This window comes from Tupaia chinensis, unplaced genomic scaffold (genome assembly GCF_000334495.1).
Source record: "Tupaia chinensis unplaced genomic scaffold, TupChi_1.0 Scaffold150128_1, whole genome shotgun sequence".
Classification (NCBI taxonomy): Eukaryota; Metazoa; Chordata; class Mammalia; order Scandentia; family Tupaiidae; genus Tupaia; species Tupaia belangeri.
In genome coordinates, this window is record NW_006209967.1 from 296,173 (window position 1) to 304,652 (window position 8,480).

Genomic DNA, 8,480 nt, shown 5'->3' on the forward strand with positions numbered 1-8,480 from the left:
TGTGTGTGTGGCCAGAAAGAAAGAGACAGAAAGCGAGAAATCACCCCCCAGAGAGGAGTCTTTGTCTTTCTGAAAAGATTAAAGAATTATATTATGCTTCATTTAATTATTTTATTTTATAAATTTGTTATAGGACACATGAGCTCACCACAGAGAGACAGAAAGGGAGGAAGGGAGAGAGACAAAGCACCCCAGGGAGATGGCCATACCATCCCTTCTTCTTTATCTCCTCTCAGATTTTGGGCACATGTGCACACATGACTGGAATGTTTTTCAAGTTGCTGGGTCTGAGACTTGAACCGCACAGTTGGCCATGTGGGATCCAGCCACTTTAATCACCATGTCACTGCTGGCCCTATTTTTATTTATTTAGCTGTATTGTTAGGAAAACCAATCTGAATTAATTCAAAATCTAAATTGAGGGACCAGCAGTTAGTGTAATGGCTACGTCGCTGGACTCCCATGTAGTCGACCACAGTTCGAGTACTGGACTTGGTGGCTTTAATTCATGATGGGCACGTGTGCGTGCATGCCCAAGATCCCAAGAGGGGAATGGAGGAGAAGGGATTGTGGCATGACCATCCTCTCTGGGGGGGTGATTTCTCGCTTTCTGTCTGTTTTTCTCTGTCTTTATGCTGAGTGCACGTGCCCTATAGCAGAAACCTCTCCAAAAACAGAAACAAAAAATCTAAATTGAAATAAATTTAATATATCGAACCAGGCTGCTTGATTGCTTGATAGGGAACCTACTTTAATAATTTGGTAAGAATGATTTTCAATTAAGTCATCAACACTATACCAAAGTATAGGTTTTTCACCATTTACTATTGTAATCTATCCAAAAAATGAATTGATTTGCCTATTTGTGCTAAGAAGTGAGTAACAGGAAATCTAATGCTGCCAAGGAACATGCAAAATTATCTTAGATAGATAAAATAATCTTATAATTTTATGTTATTAGATTAATTTTTTTGGAGAGATTTTTGCTATAGGGAACGTACGCTCACCAGAAAGACAGAGAGAGACAGAGAGACAGAAAGCGAGAAATCACCCCCCAGGGGGATGGCTATGCCACAATCCTTTCTCCTCCATTCTCTTCTTGGGATCTTGGGCACGCATGCACACGCGCCTGGTGTGAGTTTTAAGTCACCGGGTCCAGGACTCAAACCGCGGTCAACTACATGGGAGTCCAGCGACATAGCCATTACGCTAACTGCTGGCCCCTTATTAGATTAGTTTTTCAAAACATTTATTTTCCAAGCAATCAACAAATATTTATGAATTATTATACTATGGACTTAACAGTTTGCTATATTTTGGACAATGGTTTGTCCCCCAAAGACTCATATTTTTAAATTTTGTCTCCAGTATAATAGCATTGAGAGGTGGTGAGACTTTTAAGAGGTGAGCATAGCAGACAGTGATTGGATAAGAAAAAAGAAGATGGATCAGCAGATGGCATGGTGGTAAGGCTCTGGACTCCCACATGGCTGACCATGATTCCAGTCCTAGACCTGGCAGATTAAAGATCAAGCCAGGTGTGTTTGTGTGCATGCCTAAGGTCCCGGGAGGAGAAGGGAGGAGAGGGATTGAAGCATGGCCATCTTCTTTGGGAAGTAATTTTTTTAACTTTCCCTTTCACTGTCTCTGTCTCTCTCCAGTGAGTGCACGTGCCATGTGGCAATCCTTCCAACCCAAAAAAGGAAGAAAGACGAAAGAAGAGGAAAAAAAAAACATTTGAAACTTCATAGAATTTCACAACATTGAAGAGAGAGAGAGGCTCAGGGGAAAAGAATAAAGAAATATACACAAGAATGGAAAGTTATTGCACATGGTAATATCTTTGTCTTCCTTGACATGCAAAGTATGTTTTCAGAACCCGTATCATATGCTATAATGCCATACAATGAGCAAATGTAAATGAAAATAAATAAGTACAATTTTAAAACATACTATGAAAACATACATATTAACTTCTATTGTTAATTTTTGCTTTGTTCTGTTTTTTTTTTTTTTTTTGCACTTGACATTTTTTGAGAATTGTGCCACCTAGAGTACTCTGGAGGCTAAGCAGTGTTTCTTGGGCTAAACTTTGAAAACAAAATAATGGACTAAAATGGTTTTCTCTTGAATAAACCAAGAAAAGTCTTTGTTGGCAGAATCTAACTGACAAAAAATTGTCTTGCTACAGCAAAGACTACAAGGCTGTGAGAACAATCTTTTTCCTAAATAAGTCTTCAGCAAACAGAAATGGAACTAGAGGCCTGCTAAGAAAGGCGGCAAAAACAGATGTTTTGTTTTCTTTCTTTACTCCAATTTTACTTATTAATTCACAAAATCTAAGCCCTTTCAGGCCTAAATTACAATATTTACACAAATAGCAGCTCAGCAGCTTTTGCCACTTGTGTCGGTTTAAATGTTTCGTGCACCCCTTAACAGCTGCTGAGACATATTGCATGCAGGCTTTCTACTTTAGCAAGACAATTTAAAAAATGATCCCACTATCTCTCTAAGCCCATACCTGGGATTTCACACAACCAAAGTATGCTGGCTCCAAGGGTCTTCCCTGGTGTTATGTTCCTGAGTCAATGTCAGTGTGGTAATTTACAGGTTGTTCCTATTTATCATACATGATACCTTTATTCCATTGTGAACTATGAGAAGTCAGAACATGCCTATACTCTTTGTTTTGTTGTTGTATTTCTTTTTCTTTTTCATGCCTATACTCTTTATGGGGCAATATCTGAATGAATGAGCACAGGGGCCTCTTAAGAAGGATTGCAGCAAAATTAAGTCTTCCCTCTGAGGAATGCACTGCTACCCTTTACTACTTCCTCTCCCACTAGCCCAAACCCACCACCTCAGGTGTGGGCTTAGAGAGAAGGTGAGGTTGTTTTGTTAGTGTCTTGCTGAAGAAGAACCCCTGCAATGTGTTTTGGCAGCTGCTGAGGAGCATAACAAGCATTTAAATGCAGTAGAGATTCACAGTTTAAAATAAACATCAAAGGCAATCTTGAAGCAGAAAGACATCTCCCAAGAGGAGCCTTAAGGGGAACACAGCTATCTAGAGGGGTGGAGGAGTTGATACATACATTTGGACTGGTGATGGTAAGAGTGCTGATTGGAGAGGATTAGCCGGAAACCACCTTCCTGCCCAAGTGTTGTAGGGGAGGAGGTGTGTGGAAAAAAAGGAAAGAGACAAGAAAGATTCATTCTCCTTAAGTAAGTGACAAAATAAGGTAAGGTTGTGGGTTTCAATCATTTTGATCAAATTTCATTAAAGCAGGGTTGGGGCCAGATAGTAACATTCTGTGAAGCTGACACACATGGGAGGGTTCTTGGTTCCTGTCCAGAGCCCTTTCTGAATACACACGTGTGCGCATGATCAGGGGCTGGCTGACGCTGGGCATAAGATGTAGTATGAAGATCCGGTTGCGGGTGCCTTTCTCTTTCTCTCTCACTCTCTCTATCTTTCACTCATGGAAGAAACTTATTTTTTAAAAAAAGCAGGATTTTAATTAAAATCAGGAAAATGGGAAATAGGGGAAACCAGAAAATCCATCTGACAAATCCCTTTTGTCTAACATCTATGAAGTTTACCTGATTATCTCAGCAACCTTCAGTCTCCCCAAACGATCTAGTTTATTCCCCTAAGTTAACTTGGGCCTGACCAAATTTTGCCTTAGAGAAAGTAAAATGAAAACTAGTTTTTCTACCCTGACAAGTTTATTCAAGCATTGAGAATGATATTAATATATATGTGCTCTTGTGCATGTGTATTTCACTTCATACATATATATTCATCGAATCTTGGGTAATTTGATTCATTATCGCCACCAGTTAAAACAAATGGTGTTTTTTTCTATAGAGATCTGATTTATTCCTCTACTTGGTGCATTTGATGGTTTCAGAATTCTTTTGCTAATATATTCTTTCTTTTAATTTTAAAGTTTTAAGAAACTTTAGCTCAAACCATAGGAGGAGATTTTTCTTTTTTAAAATTATTTTATTTAACTTTATTTATTCATTCACTTATTTATTTCAATTTGAACAGAGCGGGATAGAGTGATAGAGAGAGAGAGAGCGAGAGAGCGAGCGAGCAAGCCGCAGGGTCCGGGACTCAAACCTCAGCCGACCATGTGGGAGTCCAGCACCCTTAACTACCACGCCACCTGCTGGCCCTGGAGGAGATTTTTCTAATAAATAGGGTGAGTCAATTTGCAGAACTGGCAATTTATAACTAGGCAACAGTACGCAGATTATCTCCCCTATGTTTACAAGATAACTAATTGTAATACGCAGAATTACAGGCTAAATATCAGAGCTTTGTTTGTTTCTCTTTTACATTTTTATGTTAAGCAGAACTGAGAACTGTGGGATCATTTCTATAGGGATTCATAACTGTATTTTCTGCCTTTCAGATATGTAAATTAAACTCAGCACATCTCTGCAGTAAAGATTCTAAATGAAATTGTAGCAATATAGGGAAAAAAAGCTTTTTAAATTCAATTTGTAAGTCTCCATCCAAATAACAAATGTATATTATTATTCATGCCATTGATTAATCTTGGATAAGGGAACACTTAGAATATCATCTTACAAAATGTGTCTTAAGCAAATCATCTTCATAGGTTAATGGCCAAATTGACTCCAACAGCACAATCTTTTGAGAAGAAATGCTTTGGCAAAAGCCTTGCTTATAGAGTTCCATAAATCACCACATAATGTGGTGAGAAATGACAGTCTGAGAAATGTCAGGGTAAGAAATGGAAGTTTCCTAGATAGAATTCTGAGATTGTTAGCCTCCCTCTTTCATCTGAAAAAGTATAAAATGTGCAGACTCTCCCAAAAAGACTTTACTTAAGCCAATTTGGGCATCATTGCCTTTGAAAGAGAATACTCTTTTACAGAAAATTGCAGGATGATGGAAGTGATGGAAAAATGTATCTCTCTAGGAAAGTTTGGAGGCATTAAGATTGTTAAGCTGAGAGGAGAAAGAAGATTCAATGGCAACTTGGAAGATTGTCTGAATATACAGAAGGTCATGGCTGCTGCTGGGACTACAGGAAACTGATAAAACAAAAACAGGCTTTAATTAAAGCAGGAAAGATTTTGGCTAAACATCAGCAAGAATTCCTTGGCAATTAGGATGATAACACCACATGGGAATGGGTAACTTCCTTTTCACAGAGACGAACAAATTGTGTGTGTGTGTGTGTGTGTGTGTGTGTGTGTGTGTGTTTCAAACACACACATGTAACTATTTAACCTAAAATTTGAAGTTTGTCCAGTCTAAATAGTGAGTGTTGGAACAAAGCATTCTATTCCCTGCTAGTAATAGTATGCAATAATACAATTGCCTCTTACCTTTTGCAACTTCAGCTTCTTTAAAATCGTCCCTGGTTGGGACCAGCAGTTAGAGTAATGGCTATGTTGATGGACTCCTAGCAGTTCGAGTCCTGGACCCGGTGTCTTAAAACTCACACCGGGCACGTGTGCGTGCATGCCCAAGATCCCGAGAGGAGAATGGAGGAGAAGGGATTGTGGCATGGCCATCCCCCTGGGGGGTGATTTCTCGCTTTCTATCTCTCTGTCTCTCTCTGTCTGTCTGGCGAGCACACGCACCCTATAGCAAAAACCTATACAAAAAATTAATTAATTAATTAATTAATAAAATCATCCCTGGTTGTCTTCATACTGATTTTTTCCCCTTGCCTTTCAGAAAATACAACCAATGTGGTAATAAAAGCTTGGGCTGAGGTTTCCTAAAAATCATATATCATCACATCACTTAACTCCTTGTCCACCATTCACATAATACTGTTTTTTTGTTTTTCTTAGGCTGGTTCTGGAGGATAAATGTAATATAACCTCTCTGACTACTTTCTAACTTTTTAATGGTGAAAATCTGAATTCTGAAACCAGTCATTCACCATGTGGAAGACTGAAGAACAGTTAAAATATGAATTTTCTAAGAGTGATAAAGGGCCTCTTTCCCACCAATGTATTGGCTGCAAGAAACAAATTTAGTCAACTCATCCAGACACATTAAGGACTTAATAAGCATAAACTCCTCCAGTCTGGTTTTAACATCTACCACTAAGTATATCTGTGGTAAATGTTGACTTAAGAAAGTTAAAGCCACAAGCACACCCATTTCAAAACAAACTTTGGCTCTCTATAGTTTGTTTGTATATCAAACGATCCATAACCTAGTACCAAAATATTCTATCACCCATTGCTATTCTTTGACACAAATCTCTGGATAATCTCAGCTAAAAGAAAATCATGAGAAATAAGGTAATTGAGAGAGTTGAAAAGTTATTTCTTCTTCATTTTGAAAATGGGTGATAAATTTCCTGTTCTAGTTTTTGAAAATGTCTGATTTGTTTTGAAAGTAAAAAAGATAACACAAGTGAAAGAAGTAGTAAAGTGCCTGACAGATGGTAAACACACACACACACAATTCAAAACCAAACAGAACTAATGCATTCAATGAGAAGGTGCTGCGCATGAATGTCAAAAAGAAAACTAAGTGGGGATGGATGATGATGTGGTAAAATTCAACACTCTGTGATGGTGTTGCACATGGAAAGGTTGCAGGTTCACATCTGGAGATCTCCCCCTGAGTATGCTGTGTACACTCATACCTACAAATGAAGCTGTATAGGGATGGGGCTTCATCGAGGCCCTGTTGGGGATACTGTTTCTGTCTCCATCACTGTCTTTCATGTTTATGGATGAAAGAAAAAAACTTCAAACAAACAAACCAAAACCCCAAATTAAGCCAAGGACTTTACCCTCAAGGGGTTCTAGATCATTAAGACTATTGTAAAATATCTAAGGAATGGGTTAATTTTATTATTCTTTCTAAGCGTTCCTGTATGACCAGGGATCCGTAGCTACCCATTTGCTACCTGACAACGTTTTGCACTCCTCCCACAAATATAATTAGGGAAACAGTGCATAAGGTAGTGCAAAAAATTCTATTCATATGTTGCTATTAGGTGAACAGTATAAAGCAGTTAACTTTCACTGGAATAGCTGTGATATATTTTTCAAAAATATTGTAAAATAGAAGCTTGACTCCCTGTTAAGGAACACATTTCAGTGTGTTTCTGGGCTATGTGACGACTTCTTAGTTGCTGCTATTCTGTAGGTTTGAACCACATATTATCTTAACCATACTCTTGTTAGTTTCTAAGTCACTAAAATCATGCTGACATCTGCTTGTGCAGTGATTTGGCAAGTCATTGTTATAAGAGTACTCTCATTTATCATTGGAAAATCTTATCTGGTGAGTTTCATTTACAGATGTTCATTATAGTTTAAAGACAACCAAAGTTAGAGAACATGGTATCCCTTGTTTCTTAGTATTATTTTAAAAATCATCATCTTCTCAGATTGACTACTTTATGTAAGTCCACTTGTGCTTGGGAATGAAAATCTAGCTTTCTCAAACATAATCGGGTTATATTGTGTAATACATATCAATTTTGCTAAATGATTTACTCTTTTAAATTCTATATTGAGGCAATCAATGATACTGTATGAGCTTTTCTCATTTCTCTAATTGAAAGATTTCTATGTGGATAAGCAATTACAGGAAAACAAGACAATAAAATATTCAAAAATAATATCTTCTCTTTTTACAGGCAATCTTTACTCTTTTACAATGAGTACATGTTCCCAACATGAAGTAATGATAGAGGTTGAAATGATGGATATACTAATTACCTTGATTCAATCACTTTATGTTGTATTACTGTACTGAAAAAATCCCATGTACTGTACAAATATGTACAATAACTATATGTTAAAAAGTTTTTAAAAGGTGAGTGTATTTTCTTACACTGAGAATAACTCTTCATTAACATTTCCTCTTCCCTTACTACCTAAAAATGATTCCCTAGAAATTACAAAAAGTAAAAAACAATTTTAAAATATATAAAATAAAATCGATAATAGCATGGGTTTATATATATATATATATAACCCAGACACTGCTATAGGCAAACAGATGTTTCTCAAATTTCACATGACATTATCCATTCCACCTGTTTTTGTGACAGATGATTTACTTTCTGACACTTAAACAAATCTCCCTACCCACCCTTACACTCTCCCCCCAAATCAGGCCACCTCAATAGGGAACTGCCTGCGCTTAATGAGACTCTATTCCACCCCCTTAAGTTTATAGAGATAGAAACATCTCGAGAAAGGAGACATAACCTTACTGCTGTCATTGAGAGGAGGAGGTATAACCAGTGGTATATCTGAGTCTGAAATTATGTCTCTGCAATCTCATTTTCAGTGCTTTTCTTTAAGCACACAATTTTATCTGTACAGCATTTTGGTTATCTATTTTTTCATCCATGCCATATCTTTCAAATCTCTCCCTTTCTAATATCAGAAAGAAAAAAACATTGGAGATGTGTGCAGTTTTTTTTTTTTTCTAAATTGTTATAAGGTATATGCAT

General features: G+C 37.3%; 1 protein-coding gene and 1 long non-coding RNA gene across 2 annotated transcripts in view; one reads left to right on the top strand and one right to left on the bottom strand.

The window, feature by feature from the left end:
* LOC102501164 (uncharacterized) overlaps window positions 1-1,693 on the top strand; it is a 153,472-nt gene extending 151,779 nt beyond the window's left edge. Inside the window, exons 4-5 of the long non-coding RNA XR_337814.2 lie at window positions 1,369-1,466; window positions 1,662-1,693. This is a non-coding gene — a long non-coding RNA (uncharacterized LOC102501164). The remainder of the gene's footprint in view (window positions 1-1,368; window positions 1,467-1,661) is intronic.
* NRK (Nik related kinase) overlaps window positions 1-8,480 on the bottom strand; it is a 167,848-nt gene that overhangs the window by 117,953 nt on the left and 41,415 nt on the right. The window lies entirely within an intron of this gene.